This window comes from Lepidochelys kempii, chromosome 3 (genome assembly GCF_965140265.1).
Source record: "Lepidochelys kempii isolate rLepKem1 chromosome 3, rLepKem1.hap2, whole genome shotgun sequence".
NCBI classification, from domain to species: domain Eukaryota; kingdom Metazoa; phylum Chordata; order Testudines; family Cheloniidae; genus Lepidochelys; species Lepidochelys kempii.
The window spans coordinates 38,498,258-38,515,473 of record NC_133258.1 but is presented as its reverse complement, the minus strand read 5'-3'; positions in this window follow the sequence as shown (position 1 = coordinate 38,515,473).

Genomic DNA, 17,216 nt, shown 5'->3' with positions numbered 1-17,216 from the left:
CTGCCCATGTCACCATGGCCACGTTGCTCTTTTTAGCACATTCGATGAGCAGAACTAGCTCTTTTATGTCTGTGCACACTAGGAAGCATCCTCCTAGCTGCCATGTAGACATCTCCTAAATGAGCTTGGGTTGTATAGCCAAGCAAAATGAAATCTGAGAAAGGATATTGTTTTCTATAAATACACTGGGAAAGGGGAAACACCACAGGGAGAAGAGCTATTCAAGCTAAAGGCAATGTTGGCCCAAGAACAAATGGGTATAAACCTGCCAGGAGTAAATTTAGTCTGGAAATTAGAAGGCTTCTAACCATCAGAGGAGGTAGGTTCTGGAGCAGCCTTCCAATATGAGTGCTGGAAGCAAACAACTTAACTAGTTTTAAGATGGAGCTTGATATATTTATTAACGGGATTATATAACGGGTTGCCTGTGATAGTAGGGGAACTGAACTTGAGGCTTTCTTCTAGTCCTATGTCCCTGCTTGCCCTCAACTGCATGGATTCTGATTTTTGATAGGCCCTTTTGGGAGATGTTCAGGATGAAGGATTTTTCTTGCATTCTTCACCTCCCCTTGAAATTAAATTTACCTTTCAACCCATGAGAAAGTGAGCCTCTCCAGAACAGGACTGAGGCCTGCTAGTGCAGTTTTGTTAGAAAATGCACACCCCTGCTATCCCTACAGTACCTCTTCTGTGTGTAAATAGAGAAAGAGCTCAGTTTCCAGTGCTATGAATCTGGCATCTTTCAGATATGCACTTTACCTTAAAAATAAACAGAGAAAGAAATCAGATGATATGATAGTATGAATTGAGTTGGTGCAAATGTAACCCACACACCTTCTGGGTGTGATGTTGTGTCCCATCTAGTGGCACCGAGACCACTTAGAGAGAGAGATTAATGAGTTTGCCCTACAGTCTTAGCTAACAGGCAGTTGGCTTTTAACTCATGTGGTAGAGGCTCATGCACTAAACTCCAGAAATCCCCGGTTCGATCCTGCCCTCCAACGACCAGGGTCTGTCGGCGTTACCAGTGGGGGCTCATCTGGGATTTCAACTGGGAAGTCTCTGAAGCTAGGGACTTGCTTCCTCAGCTAGGGGAAGTATGTAACCCACACACCTTCTGGGTGTGGTGTTGTGTCCCATTTAGTGGCACTGAGACCACTTAGAGAGAGAGAGATTAATGAGTTTCTCAAAAGTCTAAGCTAAGAGGAAGTTGAGGCTCATGCAGTAAGCTCCAGAGGTTCCTGGTTTGATCCTACCCACCAACGACTGGGGTCTGTTGGTGTTACACAAAGGGGCCACAGGTAAGGTGTAAGGAGCCCTCAAGGAATGCCCCTGGCTGAGAGAGATCCCACACTCAGGCAGAGAATGGTCTTAGTTGGGTCTGCTCTGCCTATGTAGTATGCCCGATGGTTATGTTATACCTTCCAAATTCCAGTCAGCCATTCATACTTTTTAGTTTATTTCAAATGGCTTTCATTAGATGTGAACAACAAGGAAAAATTGTAACAAAATAATTGTCATAGTCCTTGTTAGCAAGTTATGTCCAGCCCCATTTCATTCTTGGGTTCAGTCTGTAGCCAACTCTAGCTGACACTGTTTCTACAGTTGAACCAAGTTGAACTCTGTATCCAGATGTTCTAGATCAAGTAAAGACACCATGGTCACCACAGCTCTTAAAGCTCCACCCCACAATATAAATCTGGAGTAACTCTCTCACAATGGAGAAATTAGTTACTTGAGATTTATACTGGTGAGAGATCAGAATCAGGTCTAGTGAATTTATGTATTTTTCAACGTTATTTTATGTTTTTTATAAAATTAAGGTTGAACTATGCTAATGATGACTTAAAAACTCCAACAGGTCCAAATAACACCCAAGGTAAACAAATCTAAAGTGTGTGTGTGTGTGTGTGTGTGTGATGGTAGTGGAGGAAAATGGAGGAAAATATTACCTGAGAAGTTTTTTCTTTGCCCATTGAAAAATTGGCAGGGGGAGGAGGTGAAGGAGGGGGAAGGGTGGCACAGAGGGCACGCTGTTAGTTTTTCTTGTTTTTGTTTCATACATTCATTTTAATTTTCTTATGTGCTAATTTGGGTAATTTTTCATATTCTGTTAAAGAAAAACAGTATTTTGCAATCTCTGTGCCAAAAAAGCTCCCAAGAAAGAAGCAAATTACTAGAAAAATCAATTAATAAATAAAAATCCCTAATAAAATAGACATGAAAAGTTCAAAATAAAACTGTGCCACTGTTGTCTCTCTGTTTTTCAGAGACTTGATGCCAGTGTAATCTTTGTGGAAGGGACTAAAGAATCCAAGTCTATCCTCTTCCCTATCAGTTCTACTGATTGTCATGACATTTTCCTGCCTGTTAACCACTGAGCCCCAGAGAATCTGGGTATTGTAATTCCTGGTCTCTACATCAGAGAAGAAACACAGAAAGAAAATATTGTTTTGGAGGTGTTCAAAAATCTGGGCCTGAAGCTAAACCACACTCTTGGAAAAGGAAGGAATTCCACAGTGAGAAACTCCCCACATTCTCACAGGACTGCAAGTAAAGAATGCACACCCATCTTTTCACTCCTCCTTTAGGGCCAAATCCAGGGTTTGGCCCAGACAATTAAGCCAGAAATGTTTTAGAGAGAGGACCTACAGAATGACTAGTTCAATAAAAATAATATTTATGAGTGCTCTGAAATGTACTGGCAAGAGGAAGGCAAGCTGACCAAACCTGTGCTGGGAGATTAGCCATAGTGTCCAGGAAGACAAACTGGCTTGATCCAATCTTGCTCTATTGCTTTCTATTGGTCTGATCTGGGACCTGTTGAAGTCAATGGAAAAACTCTCATTGACTTGAAAGGTACTGGATCAGGCCCATTATTTCTATGAAATGGAAAGTATAAATGGATGGGGGAAGGGCATACGAGTACATATTAACAACGGATGGAACTTTTTAAAACATGGCCCTCCTGCATGAGAGTTACACTCCTGTATACCCACATGTACTGATGGCGATCATGAAGACAATTTAGGCAACTGAAACCAAAATTAAAAGGCGGGAGGGCGGGAAATTTGGGTCCTTCTCAGGCTCTTGTATATAATTTTAATACAGTTAGATGTTCAGATGTCACTTGTGCTGTATTCACAAGTTATACCCTATTTTATTTATTTTTTAACAGCAGTAATCTAAAGTCATTGTGTAACTTCATCCACAGAAACAATAGCTGAGAAGACGGAAGGGCAATTGGCAATATCCATTATTTATGCACCCCACCTCTCTCGCAGAGACATGTTAAATTGTTTGCATGTGTTCCCTCTGGATATGAGTCATTGTCCTTGTGTGCTACTGTTGACAGATAGTATCAGAGTCCCTCTCAGTACCATATATAAATGTCACTAAGTAAATTCTATTATTACATTGGTTACTGTATTGTTAGATTTGCCTCCAAAGGCTGATGCCTCATCATTTGACAAGCTACAAGCTAACGATAACTGTATTACGCTATGTTCCCTGAAGCATACCCGTCAGCTGCCAAAACCCCAGGACTGGATCTGGCCCCATGATCTTAATTAGTCTTTCCTTCCTATTATACAGCACCAAATAAAGTACTGCAGTGAGGCAGAATTCTATCATCCTGGGGGAAATCTTTCTGTACTGTTCTGTGTAGGAAGGTGGACTAGATGATCATAATGGTCTCCTCTGGCCCTAAAACCTATGAAATCTTGCTCCGTCTGCCTTTGTTGTAGTAGGAGCTTTATGCTCACTTCTGGCCTCATCAAATTCTCTTATTACAAAGGAATCTGGTTTAGTTTTCAAGATCTGGAGTCAGACCTAAGTGTGAGTCTAATTATGTTGCAATAATGAGTGGCACAGTTCCTCCAATTCCATAGAGTCAGAATAAATAATGTGGCTGCATCTTTTTATGGACTTTGGTTTTAATAGAGTTTGCCTGAACTGTTTCTTTCTTTCTCCCCCCCCCAAATTTTTTTTCTTTTAGGGGAACAACTATCTTTGTTCTTTGAGGTGTTTTTTAACAGATTCAGAGCTCTTTGTCTCCTGTATTACTCAACAAACTTAACATTTTGAATACAAATTACCTACTGCACCACTGCTGCTCTTTATCTCAGTTAGCCTTCAGTATGATCCCCACAGCTCTGTCCTCCTGAGTGAAACAAACTAAATCTTGTCGTAGCTTTTTATTCTGTGAGTCAGTTTTCCTGTACACTTTTTTAATGCTTAAGTGTGATTCCCCCCCTCCCTTCTTTTGCTTTGGTGACACAAGAGGCTATGCACTGTACTCTGAAAAATAAATCAATTTAAACAAGGAAAAAATTCTGCTTCACGAATATAAAATACTGAGGTTAATTAAATAACTCAAACATTCCATCTGTGTGATCTGAGCTGATCTAATAGGAAAGGCACTAAATGAATTATAACAGCACCTACTGGAAAGGCCTTTGACATTTTGTCATTGATTTATTACCTGTAGCCCTTATAAATTTCCCAGAAAGTATTGTAAATCCCCAGTATCAAGTATAATTATACAGATAGCCAGGTAACTCAGCTACCATACACGCCCACTCTTCAGATATTATCTATCCTTCCTTTCCTAATCTAATCCTTCTTCTTGTTTTCATTTCAACATAAAATTGGTACTTATAAAATGAAAGAGGGGAGGAGTAGGAGAATATTATTTAAAATGTATGGCCCAGGTCATCCCCTCCCTGTGGAAAAGGGGCTAAGGAGCTGGGAACTCTGTCAGGGTCCAGTCATCGTGTTTCTATCAAATTTGTTCCTGTGGAGTGAGACATGATCTGGGGGTTCCACAGGACTGAGGAAGACGTAGGAAATTGGACTTAACAGGACCTGAGAGGCCTCTGAGTCTGGTCCCTTGCTATCATAGAATCAGAGAAATCACAGAATCATAGAAATGTAGGGCTGGAAGGGACCTAAAGAGGTCATCTAGTCCATCCTCCTGTGCTGAGGCAGGAACAAGTATACCTAGATCATCCTAGACAGGTTTTTGTCTAACCTGCTCTTAAAAACTACAAATAAGGGGGATTCCACAACCTCTCTAGGTAACCTATGCCAGTGCTTAACTACCCTTGTATTAAACAGTTTTTCTAATATCTAAACTAAGTCTCTCTTGCTGCAAACCAAGCCAATTACTTCTTACCTACATATACTTTTGTAAGTCACTAATGCAAGATGGGTTCTATAGAACTAAAGATTTCTGCGAAGTGCTAACTGTTTTAAAAGTGACATGTTCTGAATTATGCTGATGTCTGTATGTTTACATTTTATTTATTGTAAATGAGATCTAAGTTTTTGAGTCTCACTGCACATTTTCATATTGTTTGTTGATAATCTAGGAGGGATGATTCTCTGTGTTATTGTTATGGCTAATGCATAATCCGTGTATGGGACAACATACAGAAAAACAGGAAAAAAATGGCTGCTTTAAAATAAAAGAGCAGGACACTTTTCTTCTTTTAATATGCTTGTTCAGGAGACACAGTCAAATTGTGCCTTTGAACTATGCTATAGTTTCAAGTAGTGATGACCCCTCCAATCTCTCTATGAAAGTTGTGGGAATTAAAGGAAATCACTCACCTCTTTGGTCTTGTAAACTACATCATACATACTCTGCACTATAACAATATTATAAGGTAATGCAATAGAGTATAAACTAAGACTTCATGCAAAATTAACTACTTCAGTCTCCAACCAAAAGGTAGGGGAATGCATATCTTCTACCCTCACCTAATTCCTGGGGAGAGCCTCCTCTCCAGGTCAGCCAACCTCAAAGGTCTTAGACTCCAACCAGATTTAAGTTTACATTGCCTTGAACAGAATTATTTAATCATGTGATGAATCGTCAGTTCAGTGCCAAGAATGTCTAGACAGTCTAAACTACCCATACAGACCTTATAACATTAAAGTTGCCAGAAGTGCATTCAGAATTCCAGATCAGAAAAGGGAAAATCCACACTAATATCTCAAAACCTCCAAGAAATAATATTCACACGATGTTCCTAGCTGGAAGGCAGGAGCAGATTCTTAACTTCAAATTAGTTAAAAGAGGTGTAGATAATGAAATCAAGGTTTGTTTATTTTATAATGAATGTAAATGAATTGTGAGGGCATGCGCAGAATGCTCTGGGCAGCCTGACAGCATTTAAAATCCATAACGTTTGACAATCAGCAACAATAAAGCCATCTAGATTTTCTCATCCCAACAGCATTTACCAACAAATGAAAATAAATTACAGGGAATATTCCTGACTATGGGTATTACAGTAACACTTAAGGGCTCTAGCTGAGCTCAGGGGCTCATTGTGCTAGCTGCTGTTACAAACATAATATAAGAAGGCAGGCATAGAGCAGGAAGGGAAAGTGAGGTGCAGAGAGGGAAAGTGATTTGCCCAAGGTCACATAGCAGGTCAGTGAGAGAGCCAAGAACATAACCCCACTCTCTGGACTTTTAATCCAACGCTTTATCCATTGGACCACACTGCCTCTTAAAGTGTTCTGAAGTTACCTTTTCATTCAGCTGAAAAATCCCGGCAGAACAAAGTTAAAAGCACTTTGTCATATTGAGAAATTCTTATCTTTTACAGTAAGAAGGTACAACAGAACTATTACTGTCTCAACAGAAAACTACATTTCAATTTTGCTTACTTTCAACCATGAAACAACGTTTGCTTTTGTTTATACCTTTGATTTGGCTATTGATTTTTATTATATTATTTGATTAGTTACTATTTTTCTTTCCTGTAGATTCTCTTATTGCTTCATTTTAATAAAGCTTTATATTTGCACAATGGTCCTAAATGGAAAAGGATCTCACAAAGCTGTAATAAAGCTTTGTGCTCACAAAGCTGTAATATGGAGGTCCAACCCAGCTGATCTCAAATGCCTTGGTGGGGCATAAGGCACTAAACAGTGTGTTGCACAGGACCTGATTCAAAGCCTACTGAACAGAAAGATTCCGACTAATTTCAATGGGCTTTGGATCAGGCCATTAGATTGGTCCAAAATTTTTTAATATTGTGTATGTTGCTGAATAAAGATTTCTGTGCAATAAGTAGAGTAGTTGTGGTTCATATACATCTACATCATAATAAATACATTGCAACCTTAGGTCTATTCTAAATTCCTTACTCGTGATGAATATTGCTTTCTCATATGAGTAAAGTCCCTTTGACAGACAGCTCTAGCTCATGCAAACTGTTTGAAACTGATGAAACATGCTGTGAAAATCAGCTTAGTAAGGTTTCAAGTAACTGTTTTTTGTTCGTCTTTTAAACACACATTAGATCGGGGAGGGGGAGTTACTTTTTAAAAATAGCCATTGTAAGTTCTGCTCTGGTTGCTATCTGTAAGGTCCTTATTATGCAAAAATAGGCTCCACAGCTGCATGTCTACAATTTAGAAGATAAGGTTTTAAAAATAGACCCACTTTGGCAGCCACAGAATTTATTAAGAGTTGTGTGATCTACCTCCTCCACAGCATGGAGTCCATGTTCTGCTTTTCCTGATTACCACAATCTGCAATGAGATGATTTTGGATTCTGTCTGGTAGGCTCTTCTGAGCATGCTTACAGAGTGCCCCTCAGTGTCTGAGCAAGTGGCTGAATTTCTTGGGTTGATTGGCATAAGTAATTTTTGCACATAGAGAAAAAGTATTAACTCATTCCACCAACTCCCATTGTCGAATTCCCCCCCCCCACCCCGTTTGCCTCCCAGCCTTTCCATTTTATGTTCTAACTTACTCCCACAGTTTCATGCACTCCAAGTAATCTTCAGTCATTCTGTACCCCAGATTTCATGCAGCTGTTCCTAAAAAAAAATCCTCCTAACTGTAGATGTTGTGTTGACTGAACGGGCTTGCTGTAGATTAGAGTTGTTCAAATTGTTCCACTGAGTTCAAATTTGAACTAATCTGTGAACTAACAGTAGTTCATTCCAGTTTGATTTGTGTTCATGGATAACTACAATGTCTATCAGGCTTATGTTCATGGTATAATTTTTGCTGGGTTTCTTGGGATAGGTTACTTACTAGAGTCACATGGTATTTCTCCTGTGTCCTTCACTGGTTGAATCTATCAGAAGAATTAACCTGGTTTATCAGAAGCCATTTTCACTTGGTATCTCAGAGAGGAAGGTTGCCTTTCAGCTGATTCATCTGGAAAAGTCAAGAAAAAAGGTTCCTCCCAAATCCTGAGTCTCCCTATCTGACTTAGGACAGGTTAAGTAGCTTAGTCTATGTGGCACATTTTGTTACCTTTTGTGCATTTCACACTTATTAGGAATTGTCTCTGATTTTGTAGTTGTATTCACCTAATATAACTCAATATTCCCAGTATTGAACTATACACTCGTGTAGATCTCCCACATTACTTGTGGCCATCTTGTTCTTTTACATTTGATTAGATAGATATTATCTATCTCATTCTCCTCTCTCTCACTCTAATCATTTGTATTTTATCATTCTCATTACTTTGTTATCAGAGTACCTAACAAAATGATATAAAATCCATTTTATAATAGCCAATGTAGTCTAGGTGCTTCTCTCTTTCCCCCAATGCAGTTATTTCCGCCTCCTCTTTTTTCATCACTTTGGTGTCATTACTCTGGGAAAGCTAGGTTAAAGTGAGCTTTGTTATACAGAAATTGTCAAGATTTGTGGCCATTCACCTATCTACTTTGGATGTGAGTTCCCAAATGATTGGCCAGCTGATGATAAAGCTCTAGGTGAAGAGTGTCCAGGCTTAGAACGGGACAAAAATCGGGGGCTTCTTTTCAGTGAAAGATGGATATTTGATTACTTCAATGTGTTTCTAAATTTACATTGGTTTCACTGAATTGTTCATTTTGGGTGGGGGGACCCCAGAAAGCCAGAAAAAATCAAAACATTTCATTTTGGCATTTTCTAAATGTAGCATCAGATTTTTTTCATTTGATCTTACTTTTTGTTTCAATATTTCATTTAATTGTATGTTAAAAATGAAAAAAAATTAAAATGATCAAAATTGAAATAAAAATTTGATTTTGTCAAAATGAAATGTTTCATCCTATCTGAAATAATAATATTTATTATTATTTTATTTTAACTTTTCAATTTTCAGAAACTTTTGCAAATTTTCATTTTAGGTCAGACCCAAAATTTTAGGACAGACCGCTCCCCTCCAACTTTTCAAATTTGTCAACAAACCAAGAGATCTATTATTCACACAGCTCTATCCAAATGGACAAGTGTCACTGGAGGCAATAGTTGGCAAGCTCTTTTATTACCATACTGAGAAATGGGGAGTTACAGACTTGGTTGTACTTGTCCAGGTCCATTGCATCAAGTGATGGCTTCTTGCGGTACCAGTCAGATAGCAGTGTGCTTTATGGAGAGTGTCAGATTGCCTTCCTCAAGATAATATTAGTAATCTCTGGGGTTGACTACTACTTCAGGCTTGGCTCTGAGTATGGGGTGGTGCAGCAAGTCACAAATCCACCCGACCTTCTTGTCCTGGGGAGGAATTAAGTTGCAACACCTCTTTCCAGGCTGCAGCTTATGCTTGGAGGGGTACATGAGTTGAGCCAAAACTCCATCCCCCTCTCGACCTACTTATACATGGAGAGCGTTTTTGTTGTGCAGGATCCAGACCCAAACTCTGGGCAGACTTTTATATAGCCGTGCAAGCGGTTAGGGGAGTGGAGCTCACTTTTCCTTGCTCTTCTCAATAGTGGTAGAAGACAATGATACAATTTCTGCTGCTGCTAGTAATGGTTCCAGATGCTCCTTATTGTCTTTTACCACCCTGAAAGGGCACACATCTGAGTTGCATGTGGTGGCTTGGATTGACTTCAGTGCTTCTAGTATTTCTTGCTGCATGAATGGACCAAATTCCCAGGAAAAGCATTGCTCTTGGGGCAGGTATATAACAGGGCGGCCTGGCTTTTTTAATGCTCCACCCTGCTAGCAGATGTTAGAACTCTGTAGGAAAAATATGTACATCTAGGACCTGTGTTTGCAGATTCCCTGGGTGGCAACTTTCTCCATACTCCCACCTAACAGCTTTGGCAGCAGAAACAGGAAGTCATGAGCCTCTATAGGCTGTGCCAGCCATGGAGGGCCCAACTGACAGGGCCCATTTCCCATTCCTGATTGGTCCAGACTTCCTTCTTAAACCAGCGGAGGGTACACGAAGTTCGTCTGTGCAACTAGGTAGTACCCCAGCTAGTTGCTGCGACAGACCCCACTTCCTTGTGCTGTTTATGGTTCCTGGCCCTGGCTTTTCCTCCTCGCTCTGATATCCAGTTTTTCATTTGGCCTTGTTTTCTATTTTTGGTTCCTGATCCTGAATCGACAAATGACTCCAATTCCTGATGTCTGGCTCTGGCTCTAGCCACTAGGCTGGCTGCCTATGCCCTGGCCCTGAGAAAATGCCAGTTAATTCCTGCCATCTCATTGCTGCAGATGAGGCTTACTAACTCCATGCTGAATATAAAAGAAGGAGGGAGTGGCTCTTTGGTCATATAGAAGAGCCAACCTTGGGAGAAAAGCTTTTACACTTTTATTGCTGTTTCCATTACTATTAAATCCAACCCAAGGAAGGGGATACATTTTGGACTAAAGACAGCATGTAGCCTCTGTGGGAGCAGGGCAAGAACTCCACCTGCTTACATTAATTCATCCAGTATACACTATAGCATCATGCGCAAATAATGAGCAGTGATGAATCATAACAATGACTCATCCAGTCCCAGCTTTGTCTACAGGAAAATGCGGGTAGCATGCATTTTAGCATCAACATCAGTTTGGATAACATGACATTAGATAAAGAAATAGTATAAAAAATTTGGGAAGAAAATGCTGCCTCAATGGCAACACAATAATAACCCTTTAAAAAATACCATAATGGTACTGGTCAATGGCTGATGAGACTTGCTTATTTTTATAACAGTATCAGGACTATTCTTTCATGTATAAAAGTGGTATCTCTGTTTCTTTAGAGGAAGCATTCTTATAAGTTTTCTATACATAATAAAGACAGATCATTTTATTTAGCCATTAGAGGAGATAGTATACTCCTTTCCCTTAATGAAACATTCATCTGAGTGTGCGGATTCTGAAGGCCAGCGGGATTTTGAAGGTAGCAGTTTAAGTTGTTTGGAATACACCGATCAGTTCTCAACCCCTCACCACCCCACAGCAACTCCAGGTCTGCAAGAGAAAAAACACACGGGATGGTTCTATTTAGGGCTTGTCTACACTGGCAAGTTTCTGCGCAGTAAAGCGGCTTTTTTGCGCTCAAACTGCAGACGTGTGCACACTGCCAAGCCTCTTTGTGCACAGAAACTCCTCAGTTGCAGGACTGCAAAAAAAACACCTCGACGAGAGTCGTAAGGCTATTTGCACAAAGGCTCCAGTGCTCTATGCCAGTGTAGACACACGATTGCTTTCTGCGTTGTAATTGGCCTCCGCAGCTGTCCCACAATGCCTCAAGTGACCGCTCTGCTCGCTGTTTTGAACTCGGCTGCCCTGGAGACATGCGCCCCGCCCCTTTCAAAGCACCATTTCTGACAGCCCTTGTGTGCTGTCCTGATCTTGCTTCCTGCCCCTGTCTGAACTTAGAAGACAGCATGCTGACACACTCTCTGTGCCCCAAAACATACTGTATCTCTCCACCTCCTCCATACACACACACACACACTCCCTGTCACATACTCTCCCCCCACACTTCGGTTGAAAAGCAGCTGGCAGTGCAGTAGGATGCCCATGGAACAATGGGACTGGGAAACCTGCATCATGTGATGCTCTGCCTGCCCCATGACGCATTGCAAACCCTTCCCAAAGTACCCTGCAGCCAGTTGCACAGTGGGATAGCTACCACAAGGCACTGCTGTCTTTGCCGTTGCAAGAGCTGCTAATGTGGATGCACCTGAGTGTCACAAGGAGCACAGTGTGGATATGCAACAGCAGTTTAATTCCAGCATTTTAATAAAAGTGGTATAACTTGTGGCACAGAAACTTGCCAGTGTAGACAAACCCTTAAAACCCAAGATACAGTATCCAAGCAGTGAAATCCCTGTTATCTCATTGCCTTCCCACGTGATCCCAAAATGGGACAAAATAATGTGGATTATGCAGTCTGGATTGATTAGCAGCTTCTACCGTGACTTTTGCAGCTGCTATGGCAGAAGAAAAGAATTTTCCCTTCTTCTTTCACTGCCGTGGTGTAATCCTGCAAGAACTTTTTGTCCCCTGTTTAGACTCAACTGAGAGTCCTTACTTCTGTTCAGTGATTATTAGAACTGATGTCACCAATGAGCAGGTCTAGGGGTTGCCTTAGACCTGGTGGGGGGACAGAGTTGCTGTGAAAGACGATACAGAGACTGCACTCGTAGTGAGCTTCCCCACGACCCACTGAAATCTTCAAGAGCTGGGCTGAGTGGTGAAACCTCAGACTGTGCCACCACAGTGAGCAGAAAGCCGTGGCGGTGAGTGGCAGGTGGTGGTCAGCGTTAACAGCAGCAGTTGTGAGCCGGTTGTAGAGGCAGCGGCAGCAGTAGTGGCATTGCTTGATTGCCCCCCCACCCTCCCGTCCACTCTTCAGAGGTGGGAATGAACCCACATGAGGGCACTTCTGAACTCTGGGCCTTTGTTAACCAAGGACGGCCAACTGTGAGTACAGTGCAAGCAGAGGGAGAGGGGAGTGGTGTGATAAAGGAGTCATTCATTGGACTTTTGCACCATAAAATGGGAAACTGAGGCAAAGTCTGCTGTCCAACATACTGTGGGGTTGGTGTTTGCTTATGGTATGCTTTTGAATCGTGGCTATGGTATTTTCCACAATTAATGCTGGGTTCACTTTTCCCTTTGAATTAAAGTTTTATTTTGTTATAAACAGATTCAGTGCTCACAAGAGGGGAAATATTGCCTCTTAGAAGCACCCGGGTGTGTTGTTTTGTTTTCCCAGATTGCTGGGTGGGGGCTAATTCTGTTTTGCATTTAACCCAGCCCTTGCTGTTGTTAACTGCACCTTGCAGTCATCAGTTGGCGTTTGATACCTATGTCTCTGTTTGTTGGTGTTTTGGGTGAAGAGCATTGCTGATAGGAATAGTTCATGTTCTAGTTATTCAGCTATTCTATGGCATTGGGTTAATCATCCATGTGATAACTGGGATTTGGGAGCATAAGGAATATTTGGGTGCCAACAGCAGCTGGAATTCAAATTCTCCAAATACCAAGGACCTGGCAGTGTTGTGTCGTCATCCTTTTGTTAAGGGAATTTGCGTGGTGGCCATTGTAGGTCAACAAAGGATCAAATATACTTATAAATATTCATATTTATGAATATGAATATAATTGTTTGGCTTTAATAATCTGAGAGTTGTGAAAATCCCCTTATTTTAGTTGGGGCCTTTTGCAGTATTGGATATGTGAAATATCTTAAGAAATACACCCACCTTCAAGCTTTATAGATTTAGAACTTCAGTGTTACATAAATTAGTTGTTGCAAATCTCCTGATGTTAGAGACAAATAATCTTTATTGCAGAAGTTATAGGGAAGAATCATATTACTTTGCTAGTGATCTGTCTGGATAGCTAATTCCTCGTCTTCCCACACAAAATCAATGGAGGATTTGAACTGTAGTTCTTAAATTATTTTTTAGTGCAAACTTTGGGATGATCTGCTAAGATCATTGTTCTATAGGCTGCTAGAAAAGTGGGGAACCAACCACACTGAATTTTCACATGTCAGAACAAATGTCCCTCTAGCCAATTAGTAGCAGTTCGGATAGGATAATGAGAGGTCAATTTTGTGAGTGGGGAGAAAGTGGAAGGCCAATCGGGCAAAGAGATATTATGTTGTTACACTGTAAAGTTTAAGAAAGCTAGTGAACATTTGTGCTAGCAACACTTATTAGCAGACCTCACTTGTAAGCTCATTGTCTTGGACTAAATGGTTGTGGATGTGATGGGGGAGGCAGGAACAAGATATGGATGTAAGTACAAATTAATTGTCCTCAGGTCAATCCATTTCCTTCCCACTTGCAAAACCTTTATATATCCAGGGTCTTTCCCGATCCTTTCTTCTCTACTTTTATCTGTAACTTTCCCTTGGGGTCTTTTACCATATTGGCCATTTAATCTTAATTTTTTCTGCATGCTAATTAATGTTGAACAGATATAGTATCCCTGATTTTTTCCATTGTATTGGCTTACTTGTCAGGACTACAGCAGAATTCACAGGACCTGAGACAAGATATAAAAGTCATCTGCGCCATGCTTCACCCCACGTAAAGGTTCATGTATATATATATGCTAGAAAGAGCTAATGTGAATTTGGTCAGTATGTGAAAGTCTGAAAAAAGAAATACAACCACAGAGTACATTACTACCAAGTATTTTTATTGATCTCTAACAGCTCTGGCAACACTATATCTGGAATATTGCATTCAGCTAGGTACCTCAGTACTAGATATATCGTATTTTGGAGCAGAGAAGGGATAGCATCCCTGGAAAAAAGTCCCCCCCCACCCCTTGGTTTAAACAGTTTTTGAGCTTCTCTACCCCTCCTCTCCCATTTTTTCAGCGTTCTTCTTTACTGGAATATATAGGTGTAGATGAGTGGTTTTCTTTGGTAGTTGGCCTCCAGGCTGTACTAACCCCCTGTTTTTCTTCTAGGTGTGGAGACAGAAGCAGGCATCCTACGAGTCTCTTTACACTAGCCACATAAAGAGAGAGCACATGAACATGGCAATATTGGCTGCCCAAGGCCCTCTCCTAGGTATAGGCAAGCGACAACATGCCACCCAACCCACCACTGGGCTGTAACACAAAGATGGGTCAGAAATTATAGTCCTTTGCAGTACTCTGTCATTGATATACTCATAAATCTATTCTGAGTTTCCTAACTCTTTAAAGTAACGTGTCCCTGCAATTGTACAAGTAGCGATCACAGCAAAACATTCTGAATTCTTGTCCTAGACAAGGATATAAGAACTTTCACTATAGTAGTAAGCCCACAAGAGTTTCTTAGCAGGATATTGGAGTACACCAGAGGTTTTCTGTGAGGCATGAGGTCTGAATTCTCTGCAGAACTAGATGACTACTAGGCCAAAGGTAATAGGGTTAATGGAAATGACTCCCCATTTTTTAAAAAAAAGAATGTTCTTGATTGTATTCTGAAATATTTAGGAAATCCAGTCAAAGAAGAAACTACTGTTTGGTTTGTCATTGACATTAGAGTCTAAGATACTGTATCAAAGATGTGCTTGGGATTCGGACTGTGAGAACATAGCATACAATCCAGTCTCCAGGCAGATGGAATCCCATATCAACAAATCTTAGAGCTATAAAAAGGAAAAGGAAAAAAAAATCTGAAGGACTGAAGTTCTTCTTACCTTGTATATTACCTCTCACATGACAGAAATTTTGGATTAATTCTTCAAACATGGAGATAAATCAGGTATCCATTCACTGTCCCAGATTGGTAAGTATAATTGAGGTACAAAGTCAAACCTCCACATATGTGTAGAAGATAAGTCTGTAACTATTTTGTTAGCTATTTCTGCAGCTAATTATGTGGCCAGATAGCACAGCAAAACTACATTGAGATATTTGTGCCAAAGAAAGCAACCAACTTTGCAGCTATAAAGAGAGGTGTCTGCAGTATGTTAGTTGAAGCCATGTATACATGAATAATGTGGTATGTGCATTATCCTGTGATAGATATTGCATGAGATGGTCATCATTGGGCAATGATCCTCATAACTGCAACAACTGTTTCAGGTATTATGATTATTTACTATTACAGTTGTTATAGTGTCAGACACAGACCCTGATGACATATAAATTGCCCGTGATGGATTAAGTCTTATGATTAAGGCACATAACTGGGACTCTGACATGGGATCTATTTCTGTCTCCACTACATGGTTGGTTGGCTGGTTTGTTACATTGGGTAAGTCTCTTAATCTTTGTGACTGTCTCCTAATCTGTAGAATGGGGATAATTCATACTTTACAAGGATGTTGTGAACATTGGCACAAGCAGATTTTTAACTCTTACCGGTATGGTACCGACCCCCCCAACCCCGACCCCCTCACAAAAAATGTTCCATGACCATCAACACAAAAACCTCAGGGTCTCAATAGCTAGCTAGCAACAGTACTAGTTACATCAATTGATAGTCATTCAAATAGCTAATTCAATTAGTCAATTTAATAAAGTAAAATTTTCAAATTGATGACAGCAACTTACCAAATCAAAGACACTTCCACAGCGGTGTGTAGTCGGACTGATCCTGTTGCTTTGCTTGCTCTCATTGTGCCATGCCCTCAGTTGAATGGGCTGCCTGACATCCCTTGCTCAGCCATGATTTAACATACGCAGCAGCATTCCACTCCATGTAGAGCGGTCCAACGATTGAAACAAAAAGTAGATCCACCACATGACGACTGGTCAATGCAGTTTGTTTATCCATGATGATGTTGTTCATAATGCTGAAGCCTCATTCGCAGTCAGCATTACTTGCTGCAAGAATGTCTACAGTGAGGAGTAATTTCTCAGGAACAGTCCGTGCTGCACAACACTTACATTACACAGATCCCAGGTGTGTTTCATGGTGACTGACCTTCAGAGTTTGACACATTGCATGAATTTCAGTTTCTCCAAACTGTGGATTTTCTGCATGTTGTTGCCATGTTTCAGGTTTCAAAACAGACACATTCTCAATCAGGTTGTGGTAAGCCGTTTCACTGCTTTCTGCTGTGCTTTGATTAGCCTTGTTAATGGTGGTGGATAACTTTGCACCTCATGTTGTCAACAAGGGCCTGAATGAATTGTGACGGATTAATTGTGGGACTTTTCCCAGTGCCTGTCAACTTTGTGTTTTTGAACATCATAGCCTCTTCAACTTGCTGTGCCTGTTCAGTGTGCAATCCAGGGATTCTATGTAGGCTCTCAGTTCTCTGCAAATACATTTTCATCAGGTTATCTGCTTTGGGGATCATCAGTTCTCTGTCTTGTAAGAGTTCAGATAAATTACTGAGCTCAGTTAGGACATCTAACATTAATGACAGATTTTTCACAAAGTTGACTGAACATGGTTTTGAAAAGAGACCTTGGGATTTTGCTTGTTCCCTTCTATCCCTTGACTGGTCTTCCCTGGTTTTTTTTTAAGTGGTCAAGACTTTTAAGGCTTCCTTGA